Raw genomic sequence first — 15,732 nt, 5'->3', positions numbered from 1 at the left:
CATATATATATTCTTTTACTGGAGAAAAATTATACTGGAGTTTATAGGAGGTAAATTGTTTTGGGAAATATTTTATTGGTAAAATAAGTGTTAGTAACATCTAAATTAACTGTTTGTTTATTTTTTTAGATTTTTCTGTTGTTTTATATATATGATGTATATTTTATTCTAGTTAGTGCCAAGATGTTCTAGTGTAAGATTTACAGAGTGATTTATTCCAAAGTGTACAGATTTTTGTAAAGTTTTTTTTTTTTTTAGAACAAGATCATGCTCAATATTGTCAAGTAGTAATTTTTTTAAAGACATTTTTGTGTGACATATATGATTTGGGATTTTTAATGAGCAAGCATATTTATTATTTTATATTCTATACAATTTTAAACTGCTAACAAGCCACATATTTGAGGTAAAAAAGTTAAGGAAATTCTGTTCATGCTAAAAAAAATTAATAAAGCATAATAGGATGTGCACATTTATTTTTGGAGAGATAGTGACTCCCTAGTGAGCATTAGATAGCAGAGTATTCTGCCTATTCTCCAGTTTGGTTTATTTTTAACCACCATTTAAGAACTCATATGTGCCTGGTTTTAAATATTGTTAATGTATGCTATTGAACATTTTATTTATTTTGATTTGCTTATTTCAAAAAGTTATCTTTCTGAATAATTTTTTAATGCTTTTTTTTAATTAACTTTTTCTCTTGTTCAAATCCAATTGGCTTGACAACCACTTAAAAATCCGCACAAGATTTTGTTTGGTAAAAGAAGAGAACCTGTATTTTCATTCATGATATTTATAAAACCTGTATTTTCATATATTATTACATATATAATTACATATATTTTCAATTGTATTTTCATTGCACACAAAACACAAAAACATTATCAGGTATTTGTAATATATAAAATATGACATTTTGTCAAGTATATAGTTACCAGATATGTCAATTTTTAAAATTGCACAAGCTTTCCAAATAGCAACAAATTACAATACCTAAAATTGTTATCCTATCCTCATTTACACGTGTGCTTTAATTCATGAAAGTTTACTTTTACTTTACTTTTTTTTCTTTTCAACTATTGCAAAGGAACTGAAACCCCTTTATATGAAAATATAGGGCAAGGGAAAAACGGTTTTTATTCTGCCAAGAGCACTTTATCAGCTGAGACTTGTCCACTCTGTGGCACTTTCTGGTTTATTTATTGCAAGGGACACTGAGTAATATGTGCCCTCTTGCTTACCATCCTGAATTATGGCACCAAAGAGAAGCTGGCAAGCCCATGGGTATATACATGCCCACTATCACCCTACCTTGTTTTACACCCTTCCACATCACCCTCCAATTGTAACTGCTTAATAAATTTTAAACTGACAAAGTTCTGGTGAAAGTTCCCAAAACAGTGGTACTTACAAGCAAGCCCACAACCATTCCTGTGGTGGTACTGCAAGGGTGTCAATTTTACCCACACTGCTTGCATTACTGGGGACTGAACTATCTCCATTACCACAGTTTTACCACAATCCAATTCTGGATTCAACTTTTAGGGAGGTAGTCTAGATGCCAATATATGTTTAGAAGCATTTTGTGTGTATTCATCGCCATTGCATCTCTAAGGATTGCACTTGCAGGGGATCATTGTCAGTACAATGCAGCATACTGCACAAAATAAAGCCTCATTTATATGTTGAAAATGATTTGAATCTGTTTTGACCCGTGTACTGTTCTCAGCTGCATGCAATCCAAAAGCACTTCAAACACACCAACTATGTAGCTTGGTCCAGCTGAACCTAATCAGCAGACCTGTCATAGGAAAACATGGTGCATGGGAGCCACCCTATTCTGCTCATAAGAAATCCCATCAAATTGCTGGTTTTACTTTGAAATTTTTAATACATTTTTTTTAGAGAACATAACAGATTTTACAATCATCACGTTAAAATAGGTAAATTGTACAATAATAAATATGTAAACCAAGTCACTAAAATCTCATATGAAGTCATCACTCCAAACTGTCTCTGATGTTCAGGGACTCTTTCAAAAACAAATCCCTCTGTTCCTCTTTCCTACTGAGCTGTCCCTATCTATAACTACTTCTCTAAAAATGCATTGTTTAACCTTTAAGAAGAGCTTTTTTTAAAACAAACCTTTCAACCAGTCTCTAAATGATATATTATATGATTTATTTTGCAAAGCAAGTTAAGGAAAAGTTGCAAAAATGTATGCGCCTTTATATGACCAGTTTATAATAATTCCTGCTTGTCTTGGTGGTGTTCTGATCCTCTGCCTTTAATACCTTCTGAGGTATCAGCTCAGGTGAAGGTGAGCATGCAGCTCAGGTGTTCACTTGTCACACAGTTATGGGTTATCTTGTTTCAGGTGTGTGACTGCAACTTTTCAAACTAAAAGATCAACATCAAAATCCCATTTTGCAATCAACTTGTCAAACTATAGAATGAGTTTAAAAATACCATGGGAGATGTTTTTCCAAAAAATAAAAAATATAAAAATGATCTTACAGTGGAAATATGTTTTCTATAAAAAGTACTATTGAAAATACATACATCCTTTAAACAACATGCCTTTGGGATGCTTTGAAGCTGTTTGTGAATTTTCTTTCTTATTAAAAATGATCTGAAGTTTTCTTTAGGGCTTCTTGAGACTGGTAATGTGAAATTGCACAGTTATCAAAATGCCTGGCATCCAGGAGTGGTCAATTATTTATTTTCTGGGCGCTCAGGTGCTTTCAGTAATCCCGTAAAAGCATTTCAACCAATTTACTTATTTCAATAGATAGGGCTTTTGGGTGAATGAGGACTGCCCAGGAGCGGTAAACTGAAAAAGTGTTAATCTGAAGAAGCCCTTAATATTGAACCACACAACTATTCAGCGATGCAGCCCTGCTTACTACGAAATGGGGACTCTGTAAAATGTTAAATGACAGAATCTACTGGCTGTGGAAATAACACATGCATAGGTAATCCTGGGTGATGGCATTTCCATAGATCAATGATCTGACATTTAGCAGTGAAAGTGAAATCCATAACTTCATTCCTAGTGCCCCGTGCTTTGCCACACTTTTCTGTCATGCCAATATATGTAAAATACAAGGCATTTATTTTGCTGTTTAAGTTACTGTTTAACAATGTTTACATTTGGACATTGCATATCTTCTTTTGACATACATACTACACATATGTCTTTGCTTTTATGTATGTACATAATACCAATATTTATTTTAATCCTGGATGTTATATCTGCATAGCACCATTTCTTACCTTAAAACTTATGTCTTCCCGCCTTCAGCTTTTACCAGTACAGTGCTGATTGTGTATCTGTGAAAATCTTCCTAATAAAGTCAATGTGGTATTGATTCTGAATCTTCAAATGTTTCTGTGGTGGGAGAAGCATGTTAGTGATTGCTAATCTGTGAATGTGCTTCTGGTGAAAACGGATTGTATATTGGTGGACATAATAACACTAATTTATTCTCTGCTGTGTTTCTGGTGGGAACAGTATGATACTAATTGAGTCTCTAAAAAAAACATTTTTTGTGCAGTCAGTACTGGATTGGGTCACTTCTAAAAATATATTTTGTAGGGTCAGTATGTTGCTAATTGGGTCTTTGCGAAGTGTCCCTGGTTGGTTCAGCACTGATTAGGTCTTTCTTCTGACATGTTTCTAGAATGATTTGTTTGATGCAGATTATGTCTCTATGGATGTGGTTATGGTGTATTATTACAACATTCATACATGGAGTCCACTTGCTTTGCTATATTAGCCCAATACCTATTTGTATGCAATTTTTTTACTCTATAAACCACTGCTTCTGATATCGAAGAGCCATTCCTAAGAACAGTCACAGCATTTTCTTTGTTTCCTCTTACATACTGAAGGGTGTGATATGAAACAAATATCAGTAGTTTCTAACAATAGGATTTAGATTTCATTAACGATTAATAAAATATGGAGAGAGACCGTACAAAGCACAGGCTTCAGGAAGCATACTTCCAGTTGACCCTGGGAGATGCCCTATAAAAATTCAGAGATGTTTTATTATTCGCTGCATTATTTGCTGGACTGTAAAGCCTGCATTAGAGTTTGACAACCAGGATTCCTTGGAAACCTAGGGTTTTGACAGAAGTTTCTAGGGGTTCCTTGAGCAATTTGTGCCTTATCGGTCAGGTCAGATGGCACCAATGATCTTTTTGGCTATCTGTAAGGGTGACATTCTTCCCAATGGCCAGCAATGTAAGAGGCATTCTTCCCACTGACCACCACCATGGAGATGTGGATAAAGTAATTATGGAAAGGGTTGCCTGAGGACTTTAAGATTATGTCAGGAGTAGATTACTACAATGCGCAATGGCTTTCTCAATGAACTGTGAGAAGAATGTCTCCATATATTGGTAGTCAGTAGGGATTTATTATTATTTTGCTATATCAGTGGTCCTCCCTTACATTATTGGCCATGGGAAACAATGCTTCTTATACAAGTGGTTAGCAGGAAGAATTCCCTGAACATTGGTGCCAAGTCAGAGGGATGCTCCATGTATTTGTGTCCCCTATACTGGTGGTTAAGGGAAAAACTTTGCTTTGCTACTTCTGGGAAGAATGTCCCTGTACATTGGTGGTCAATTGGAAAGTTTTTTACGTTAACCAGTGGGAAGAATTCCCTGTGCATTAGTGATCATGGGAAAGAATGCTTCTTAGATCCGTGGTTAGTGAGAACACCCTATACATTGGTGGTCAGTGAGAAGAAAGTTCTGTATGTTGGTTGCCAGTGTAAAGATCTCCTTACATTAGTGGTCAATGGGGGAAAATTCTTTGCACATTGGTTGCCTCTGAGAAGAACACTTTTTTTTTACATTCGTGGTCAGTGAGAAGACTGCTCCATACACTGGGTATTCGTGAGGATGATTTGTGTATTGGTGGCCAACGTAAAGAATGTCCCCTTACATTGGTGGTCAAGAGAAAGAATTCCCTGCACATTAGGTGCCTCTGGGAAGAACTTTTTTCTTACATTGGTAGTCAGTGTGAAGAATGTCGCCTTACATTGGTGATCAAGGGGAAGAATTACCTTGTAATTGGTTGTTTTTTGGAAGAATGTCCTCATACATTGGTGTCCATGGGGAAGAATGCTTCCTATATCTGTGGTTATTGAAAAGGATGCCCCATACATTGATTGCTTCTGGGAAGAATGTTCCCTTACATTGGTGGTCATTGGGAAGAAAATCCCCACATCAGGTTTGAACCACAACACTTGAAGACTTGCTAGAGGAGCTAACCTGTTTGATTGGTGCAGCATGTGAATGAGGCACAGAGTCTAAGTATCAGATTGGTCTTCTCCAGAGCCTCTGGTGGTGAGGATGTTGCGCTGCAGGCTGATAACAAGTTGCCGCCACTCAAATACATGCCCAAACAGGGTGAGCAATAATAGGTAGCAGACAGATCAAGTTAACAATAGTGGGTCAGGCAGATCAGGTATTGGTAGGTGCGGTAAGGTGGAACCAGTAGAGGACTCAAGAAGCCAGGAGTTTGAAAGAGAGAGAATAGAAGAAAGATTCTGCATCTCCAGCACCCGTGCTTCTGGCATCCTCACCTTGGGACCAGGGGTCTTTAAAAATGGTCTCCAAGTGGTGCTTGAAGACAAAGGCATCTTAAAAGTCACCCACAATTGTCGTTGGTTAGGAGATGCTTTGTCTCACCAATATGGTGTGTTTTTGAATAATGTTTTTGATATAAAAAGGTGGATGATGTGTACTTGCGTTCTTGTGGAGACTGGTGGCTTTCTTCCTCATCAAACATCTACTGTGAAAGAATGTTTGACTCAGTATCTAAATATGCCGTCTGCACAAGTACATTTCTTGAATATCAAGCAAATATCGATGGAGCAAAATCCTAATATGTGTTCCGACTGTCCATTGTTTGCTACTTTGCTTTGCATTTTGTACAATACTGTACATTTCTCCATTTACAAATAACTTGCTAATGTAGTTAAAAAATATCTGTCTTTATTTTAAAGTAGGCCAGACATTTCACTGTACTAAATGGTCTTTTTTGGTAAATAGGAACAGGTAACAGACACTAAAATATCTGTATTTATTTTACAGTAGCACAGAAATTTCACTGTACCAGTGTTCCTTGGTAAATAGGAACAAGTATCAAACATTAAAATATCTGAATTTATTTTACTTTTTATTTTGTCCAGAAATTTCACTGCACTAAACAGTCTTCTTTGGTAAATAGGAACAGGTAACAAACACTAAAATATCTGTATTTATTTTAAAGTAGCACAGAAATGTCACTGTACCAAACAGTGGTAAATCTTCTTTGGTAAATAGTAACAGGTATCAAAGACTGAAATATCTTTATTTTTTTGAGAAAAAAACAGACAGTTTTGTGGCCTTTTTGATAGATAGCAAGTGGTATCAGAATAAAATATCTGTATTTTTTGAGAGAATAACAGAAATTTTTCTGGCTTTTTTTGATCGATAGCTGGTGGGATCAGAATAAAATATCTTTATTTTTTGAAGAGAAATAGAGAAACTTTTCAGGCTTTTTTAATAGATTGCAAGTGGGATCAAAATACAATATCTGTATTTTTTTAAGAGAAATACAGAAATTTGTCTAGCTTTTTTGATAGCAAGTGGGATTAGAATAAATAATCTTTGTTTTTTTTAGAGAAATACGGAAAATATTCTGGCTTTGTAGAAAAAATAGCAAGTGCTATCAAAGTTAAATGTCTGTATTTTTTGGGGAGAAATACAGATTTTTTTCTGGATTTTTTGATATATAGCAAGTGAGATCAGAATAAAATATCTGGATTTTTCTGAAATACAGACATTTTTCTGGCTTTTTGTGATAGAAAGCAAGTGGGATCAGAAAAAAATATCTGTATTTTTTGAGAGAAATACAGAAAATATTCTGGGTTTGTGGAAATAATAGCAAGTGCTATCACAGTTAAATATCTGTAATTTTTTGAGAGAAATTATTTTAGGAGAAATACAGACATTTTTCTGGCTATGTGAATATATAGCAAGTGCTATCACAATTAAATATCTGTATTTTTTTGAGAGAAATATACATTTTTTTACGAGCGTTTTACTATTCTAAACGGCTAAGAATAAAATATCTGTATTTTGTTTTAGAGAAATACAGAAAATGTTCTGGCTTTGTGGATATATAGCAAGTGCTATCACAGTTATATATCTGTAATTTTTGAGAAATACAGAAATTTTTTTTGGCTTTGTGGATATATAGCAAAGTGCTATCACAGTTTAATATCTGTAATATTTTAGGAGAAATACAGACATTTTTCTGGCTTTGTGGATATATAGCAAGTGCTATCACAGTTAAATATTTGTATTGTTTTAGGAGAAATACAGATTTTTTTCTGGCTTTGTGGATATATAGCAAATTCTATCACAGGTAAATATATGTATTTTTTTGAGAAAAATACAGACATTTTTCTGGCTATGTGAATATATAGCAAGTGCTATCACAATTAAATCACAATTTAATTAAAACTGTATTTTTTTGAGAGAAATATAGAAATTGTTATGGCTTTTTGGATAGCTTGCAAGAGGTATCAGACTGAATTATGTGTGTTTTTTGTACAGTAGGACAGAAATGTTTCTGCCTTTTGATATGATATTCATATGAATTTGATATGATAATGATATGAAATTGATATCAATATGACTTGTATGTAAAGACAATGCTACCTTCTTGAAAACAAGCTGTAAACCTCATTATTTGTGGAGACAGATGCAGTTCCTCAAACATCAAAGGATTGCTGAGCAGAGACAATGATCTTGAGTGGATTCCTGGGGATCATTGACACTTTGGCCAGTTTGACCACCTGGTGCTACTTCCCGCCCAAACCAGTTTACTATTGCTTCAGTCTTTCTGAAGGGGCAGGGGTCTGTGATAATCTCAAACCTGGAACAAGGACAATCTGTGTAACCTCTTGATCAAAACTTCACCAAGGATGAATCAACAATGTGATTTGCTCTGGACTTGCAGAGGGGTGTGGGTTCAAGGAGACAAAACCCTGATGTGCATGGGTGTGTGAGGGAGAATCATCATATGCTACAGATTGGGCTAGACCCCTTAATGCCTCCTTCCTATATACCCTTTACCTTCTTCCCTTCCTCTTATATATATATATATATATATATAGTATCCTAAGCTGTAAATAAACCTTACCCTTTTATAAGATCTATTGGTCCTTCTTTTAAAATGAGGCACCCCAAACAGAACACATTCTACAGGGTCTTATGCTGTTGTACTGTCTCTGAAGCTCTACATGTAGTAGCTCTTTCTCTTATTTCCTGAAGTCGGATGTCACGCTGTTGTACTGTCTCTGAAGCTCTAGATGTAGTAGCTCTATCTGTGTTATTCTGTAGTCAGGTCTCAAGCTGTTGTACTGTAATAAAATTTCTGTATTTTTTTATTTTTTGGGGTTTCACAATTGGATGCAGCACATGTGGGACTTTTATACTGTTTGAGGTAAGCTGTTTTATATGATTTATATAATGAATGATTGCAGTTGAGTATTGATTGCTTATTATTGGAATAGAGTAAACAGTAAGTGAATGGTGGCATACAATTATGAACCTGGTAATCGCATGGACGATTAGATGTATCCCCTTTCTTTGTTATGATTTTTTGGTATTGGTTATTTTTGGTGTATTAAAGATATGGGGGGTATTGGTACATTCTATGATAATATATAATTATTTACACAATTAATTTATTTCGGGTAAGGTGCAATAATATTTATCTTTAATATTGAGCATATTAGCACTTTGTTTTATTAAAATTGAGCTCATGCTCAATTATAAGCAAGACTTATATATTGAGTATTTCTTTTAATTTGATGAATTTAGAATCTTAAATATAATTATTGGATAGTGTTAGAAGTACTAAAATTTGGGATTATGCTTTGATGTAAGGGAAATGTTGCATGTGAAGTTTTAATTGTAAATATACATAGTTTTTTTTATATATAAGGGGTGTCATAATATGTGATAATTTATTGCAGTACTTCCATGTTTGAAGAGATGGTTTCAGTGGCCAAGTCTGTTGCTCTGTAGGTCTTCCTGGTTCCAAGAGGAGGTTGCCTATAGGATAACAAGTTTGGTTGTAAATATGTAAGTGGAGATTTGTATGTTATGTAGATGTGTTGATTTAAATGTAAATGGTAAGTTGATCTTTTTTGACACTGTATTGTATATGAAAAATCTTTTAGATCTCAATTGATTTCCCGAGGAAGCAGATATCTTCTGTGAAACGCGTTAAAAATAAAATGAGATTATACAACATGCAAGTTTGTTTTCACGTTTTTATGTTTTTAAAAATGTCAAAATAAATTTTGTGATGATATTTTAGGAATTAATCTGTTATGATCTTGTCTGCCTAAAAAGTCATGTTAATGTATGCTTTGATTTTTTTGTTCTGGAAATCACCAATACTTAGTGGATATATTTAATTTTTTCTTCTGTTACTTCATCTACTGTTGCAGAATTCAATCCCCAACAGCGTTACCCTTCAACTAAAGGGTTGAATCCTGGCTTTTCATCAGTATTGCCATTTAAGGTGTTGTTAAATTCACTTGACCATATATATATTTTTGCTGGAAAAAAATAATGAGTTGATCGAAGGTAAATTGTTTTAGGAAATATTTTATTGGTAACAGAAGTTTTATTAACATCTAAATAAACTGTTTATTTATTTTTTGGATTTTCCTGTTGTTTTATATATATGATGTATATTTTAATCTAGTTAGTGCCAAGATGTTCTAGTCTAAGATTTACAGAGTGATTTATTCCTAAGTGTACAGCTTTTTGTACAGATTTTGTTTTTTAGAGCAAGATCATGCTCAATATTTTCAGTAGTACATTTTTTATTTTTTTATTTTTGTGTGACATATATATGATTTGTGATTTTTAATGAGCAAGCATATTTAATATGTTATTTTCTATACAATTTTGAACTGCTAACAAGCCACATTTATGAGGTAAAAAAAAGTTAAGGAAGTTTTGTTCATGCTAAAAAAATTATTAAAACATATTAGGATGTGCACTTTTATTTTTGGAGAGGTAGTGACTCCCTAGTGAGCATTAGATAGCAGAGTATTCTGCTTATTGTCCAGTTTGGTTTATTATAAACCATCATGTAAGAACTCAGGGCCATAGGTGCCTGGTTTTAAATATTAATAATGTATGCTATTGAACATTTTATTTATATTTATTTGCTTATTTCAAAAAGATATCTTTCTGAATAATTTTGTAATCCTTTTTTTTTAATTACCTTTTTTCTCTTGTTCAAATCCAATTGGCTTGACAACCACCTAAAAATCCACACAAGATTTTGTTTGGTAAAAGCAGAGAACCTGTATTTTCATTAATGATATTTCTCAAACCTGTATTTTCAATAACATATTTTTTTTTATTGTATTTTCATTGCACACAAAACACAAAAACATTACCAGGTATTTGTAATATATATTGACATTTTGTCAAGTATATAGTTACCAGATATATGAAATCTTAAAATTGCACAAGCCTTCCAAATAGCAACAAATTACAATATCTAAAATTGTTGTCCTATCCTCATTTACACATGTGTCTGTGTAACTTTAATTCATGAAAGTTTACTTTTACTTTACTTTTTTTTACTTTTTAACTATTGCAAAGGAACTCAAACCACTTCATATGAAAACATGAGGCAAGGGGTTTTAATTCTGCCAAGAGCACATTATCAGCTGAGACTTGTCCACTCTGTGGCACTCTCTGGTTTTTTCATTGCAAGGGACACTAATATGTGCCCTCTTGCTCACCATCCTGAATTATGGCACTCAGTAGGAGCTGGAGAGATTATGGGATTATACATGCCCACTATCACTCTACTTTGTTTTACACCCTTCCAGATCACCCTCTAATTGTAACTGCTTCATAAAGTTTAAACTGAGAAAGTTCAGGTGAAGATTCCCAAAACAGTGGTACTACAAGCAAGCCCACACCCATTCCTGTGGTGGTACTGCAAGGGTGTCAACTTTACCCACACACCTTGCACTACTGGGGACTGAATTATCCCCATTACCACAGTTTTACCACAATCCAATACTGGATTCAACTTTTAGAGAGGTAGTCCAGATGCCAATATATGTTTAAGATGATTTTGTGTGTATTCATCTCCATTGCATCTCTAAGGATTGCTCTTGCAGGGGATCAATGCCAGTACAATGCAGCATACTGCACAATATCCAGCCTCATTGATTTGTTGAAAATTATTTTAGTCTGCTTTGACCTGTGTACTGTTCTCAGCTGCATGCAATCCAAAAGCACTCCAAACACACCAACTCTGTAGCTTGGTCCAGCTGAACCTAATCAGCAGACCTGTCATAGGAAAACATGGTGCATGGGAGCCACCCTACTCTGCTTATGAGAATTCCAAGGAATTTGCTGGTTTTACCCTCAAATTTGTATTACTTTTTTTTGAGAACATAACCGATTTTACAGTCATCATATTAGAATAGTTAAATTGTAGAATAAATATGAAAACCCAGTCACTAAAATCTCATACTCAAAAATCTCAACTTTTCAAATTAACAGATCAACATCAAAGTCCCATTTTGCAATCAACATGGCAATCTTTAGAATGAGTTTAAAAATGCAATGGGAGATGTTTTTCCAAAAAAAAAATGATCTTACAGTGGAAAGATGCTTACAATAAAAGTACCATTGAAAATACATACATTCTTTAAGCAGCATGCTTAGGGGATGCTTTAAAGCTGTTTGTGAATTTTCTTTCTTTGTTTATGAAAAATGATCTGAAGTTTCCTTTAAGGCTTCTTGAGACTGGCAATGTAAAATTGCACAGTTAACCAAATGCCTGGCATTCAGGAGTGGTCAATTATTTTTGTGTGGCCATTCAGGTGCATTCAATAATCCCATAAAAACATTTAAACCAATTTATTTATTTCAATGATAACTAGGGCTTTAGGGTGAATGAGGACTGCCTAGGAGCAGTAAACTGAAAAAGTGTTAATCTGAACAAGCCCTTAATATTGAACCACACAACTATTCAGCCATGCAGCCCTGCCTACTAGGAAATGGGGGCTCTGTAAAATGTTAAATGACAGAATTTACTGGCTGTGGAAATAACACATGCATAGGTAATCCTGGGTGATGGCATTTCCATAGATCAATGGAATAGTGAAACCCATACCTTCATTCCTAGTGCCCCGTGCTTTGCCACACTTTTCTGTCATGCCAATATATGTAAAATGCAAGGCATTTATTTTGCTGTTTAAGTTACTGTTTAACAATATTTACATATGGACATTACATATCTCCTTTTGACATACATACTACACATATGTTTTTGCTTCTATGTATGTACATAATACCATTATTTATTTTAATGCTGGATGTTATATCTGCATAGCACCATTTCTTACATTGAAGCTTATGTCTTCCCAGCTTCAGCTATTACCAGTACAGTGCTGATTGTATATCTGTGAAAATTTTCCTAATAAAGTCAATGTGGTATTGATTCTGAATCTTCAAATGTTTCTGTGGTGGCACATGCATGTTAGTGATTGTTAATCTGTGAATGTGCTTCTGGTGAAAACGGATTGTATATTGGTGGACATAATAACACTAATTTATTCTCTGCTGATGTGCTTTGGTAGGATCAGTATGATACCAATTGAGTCTCTGATAAAATATTTTTTGTACAGTCATTACCGGATTGGGTCACTGCTAAAAATATATTTTGGTTAGTTTGGTGCCATTGGGTCTTTACAAAGTGTCCCTGGTTGGGTCAGTACTGATTAGCTTTATCTACTGACATGTTTCTAGAATGATTTATTTGATGGTGATTATGCCTCTATGGATGTGGTTATGGTGTATTATTACAGCATTCATACATACATACAAAGCACAGGCTTCAGGAAGCATACTTCCAGTTGATCCTGGGAGATGCCCTATGAAAATTCAGAGATATTTTATTAATGGGTGCATTATTTGCTGGACTGTAAAGTCTGCATTAGTGTTTGACAACCAGGATTCCTTGGAAACCCAGGGTTTTGACATTTCATTTTCCCTGAAGTTTCTAGGGGTTCCTTGAGCAATCTGTGCCCTATAGGTCAGGTTAGGTGGCACCAATGATCTTTTTGGCTATCTGTAAGGGTGACATTCTTCCCAATGGCCAGCAATGTAAGAGGCATTCTTCCCACTGATCACCACCATGGAGATGTGGATATAGTAATTATGGAAAGGGTTGCCTGAAGACTTTAAGATTACTTCAAGAGTGGATTACTACAATGCACAATGGCTTTCTCCGTGAACTGTGAGAAGAATGTCCCCATATATTCTGGTACTCAGTAGAAATGTATTTTTCTTTTGTTATATCGGTGGTCCCCCCTTATATTATTGGCCATGGGAAACAATGCTTCTTATATAAGTGCTTAGCAAGAATAATGCCCTGAACATTGGTGCTAAGTGAGAGGGATGCTCCTTATACTGGTGTCCCTTACATTGGTGGTTAAAGAGAAAAATGCTCTGTACTTTGCTACTTCTGGGAATAATGTCCCTGTACATTGGTGCTAAGTTAGAGGGATGCTGCATGTATGTGTCCCCTATATTGGTGGTCAAAGGAAAAACTTTGCTTTGCTACTTCTGGGAACAATGTCCCTGTACATTGATGACCAGTAGAAAGAATGTTCGCTTAGATTGGTGGTCAATGGGAACGTCTTTTACGTTAGCCAGTGGGAAGAATTCCCAGTGCATTAGTGATCATGGGAAACGATGCTTCTTAGATCAGTGGTTAGTGAGAACACCCTATACATTGGTGATCAGTGAGAAGAAAGCGTTCTGTATATTGGTGACCAGTGTAATAAATGTCCCCTTACATTAGTGGTCAAGGGGGGAAAATTCTTTGCACATTGGTTGCCTCTGAGATGAACACTGTTTTTACATTGGTGGTCAGTGAGAAGAATGCTCCATACACTGGGCATTTGTGAGGATGATTTGTATATTGGTGGCCAACGTAAAGAATGTCCCCTTACATTGGTGGTCAGAAGAAAGAATTCCCTGCACATTAGGTGCCTCTGTGAAGAACTTTTTTTTACATTGGTAGTTAGTGTGAAGAATGTCACCTTACATTGGTGGTCAAGGGGAAGAACTACCTGCAAATTGGTTGTTTTTTGGAAGAATGTCCTCATACATTGGTGGTCACTGAGAATGCCCTGTACATTGGTGTACATGGCGAAGAATGCTTCTTATATCTGTGGTTATTGAAAGGGATGCCCCAGACATTGGTTGCCCATGGGAAGAACATCTCATTTACATGGTGGTCAGTATGAAGAATGCTCCACACATTTGTTGCTTCTTGGAGGAATGTTCCATTACATTGGTGGTCATTGGGTAGAAAATACCACATCAGGTTTGGTTGAACCACGACACTTGAAGACTTGCTAGAGGAGCTAACCTATTTGATTGGTGCAGCATGTACATGAGGCGCAGAGTCTAAGTATCAGACTGGTCTTCTCCAGAGCCTCTGGTGGTGAGGATGTTGCGCTGCAGGCTGATACCAGGTTGCCGCCACTCAAATACATGCCCAAACAGGGTGAGAATAGTAGGTAGCAGACAGAGCAAGTTACAATGGTGTGTCATGGAGATCAGGTATTGGTAGGTGCAGTAAGGTGGTATGAAAGGTCAAGCAAGCACAGATCAGATCAGGAACAAACACCAGGTCACAAAGCTGACCAAAATCATCCAGCAAGAAGGGTGAAGAGCTGCAGCCTTAAATACACCCATAACTACTTACACCTGGGAGTAAGAACATCGCCCTCTAGTGGTGCATGGCCGGTTAACTATTTCACTGCAAATCTCCCTCTAGTGGTGCATGGCGGAAAGACAGGTTGTGTTAAGCTTTTGCACTTTCTGGTTTCTTCTTACCCAGAGGTACATAGAAGGAGGTGTTGGCATGGCAACCCATATATGATTTGTGAGAAAGCCATGACAGATTTATAAAACTAATATTGGTGTTTCTGTTTCCGCCATTAATGATAATCACCTGTGAAAGGACCCTGAGAATGGCCGGTTCATATGAAGTGAAAGTTTTTATAGTGTGCCATGATTGTCTAAGTCTTGTGTGGGCTGCTGTTTGTGTTCATTGTTTCATTCATCATCCTGCGAAGGGCTAACAAATGGGGAAGCGTAGCCACTCCCCTTACCGCCCATTATCCTCATTAACCACGCCTATTCGGTAGCTATTTCCTCGTTGACCCCGCCTATTTTCTTTCGCCCCGCCCCTTCATTCCTCCTGGGGTGCAGAGCTCTCAGCTGTCCGCTGCCTAGTTCAGGAAAACTTTCTGTCTGTCCCGGTGACGTCACGCCGCTGTACGTACCGATAGTGGGTGCGGGTACCGGTGTGGGGGGCGGACAGGGCCATGGAGTGGGGAGCGATCGGACAAAGTCCTGTGTGAGACCGAGAGTGGACGGATCCCCATGGTTCCCACAGAGCAGCCATGGCCTCAGGTGTCACCTCCGCACTGCTGGTACTGGGAGTCCTGCTGGGCAGCAGCCTGCAGATCAGAGCAGGTAAGACACGGAGCAGCTCCTATATAACCTGATATATGCCCCCCCAACACCTAACAGTGTGCAGATCTGCCCCCCACCTAACAGTGTGCAGATCTGCCCCCCCCCCCAAACCTAACA

At 36.3% G+C, this 15,732-nt stretch overlaps 1 protein-coding gene across 1 annotated transcript in view; it reads left to right on the top strand.

Annotated features, from left to right (window-relative positions):
• Window positions 1–15,332: 15,332 nt before the first annotated feature.
• The window catches only part of LOC140334363 (chondroitin sulfate proteoglycan 4-like), a 30,392-nt gene continuing 29,992 nt past the window's right edge, over window positions 15,333–15,732 (top strand). The window contains exon 1 of the transcript XR_011921511.1: window positions 15,333–15,615. The gene's annotated coding sequence lies outside the window, so the exon portion shown is untranslated. The remainder of the gene's footprint in view (window positions 15,616–15,732) is intronic.

The sequence above is a fragment of the Pyxicephalus adspersus genome, chromosome 6 (assembly GCF_032062135.1).
Source record: "Pyxicephalus adspersus chromosome 6, UCB_Pads_2.0, whole genome shotgun sequence".
In the NCBI taxonomy this organism is placed as follows: Eukaryota; Metazoa; Chordata; class Amphibia; order Anura; family Pyxicephalidae; genus Pyxicephalus; species Pyxicephalus adspersus.
Note: the sequence above shows the minus strand (reverse complement) of the source record. Positions and strands in the feature narration are given on the sequence as shown.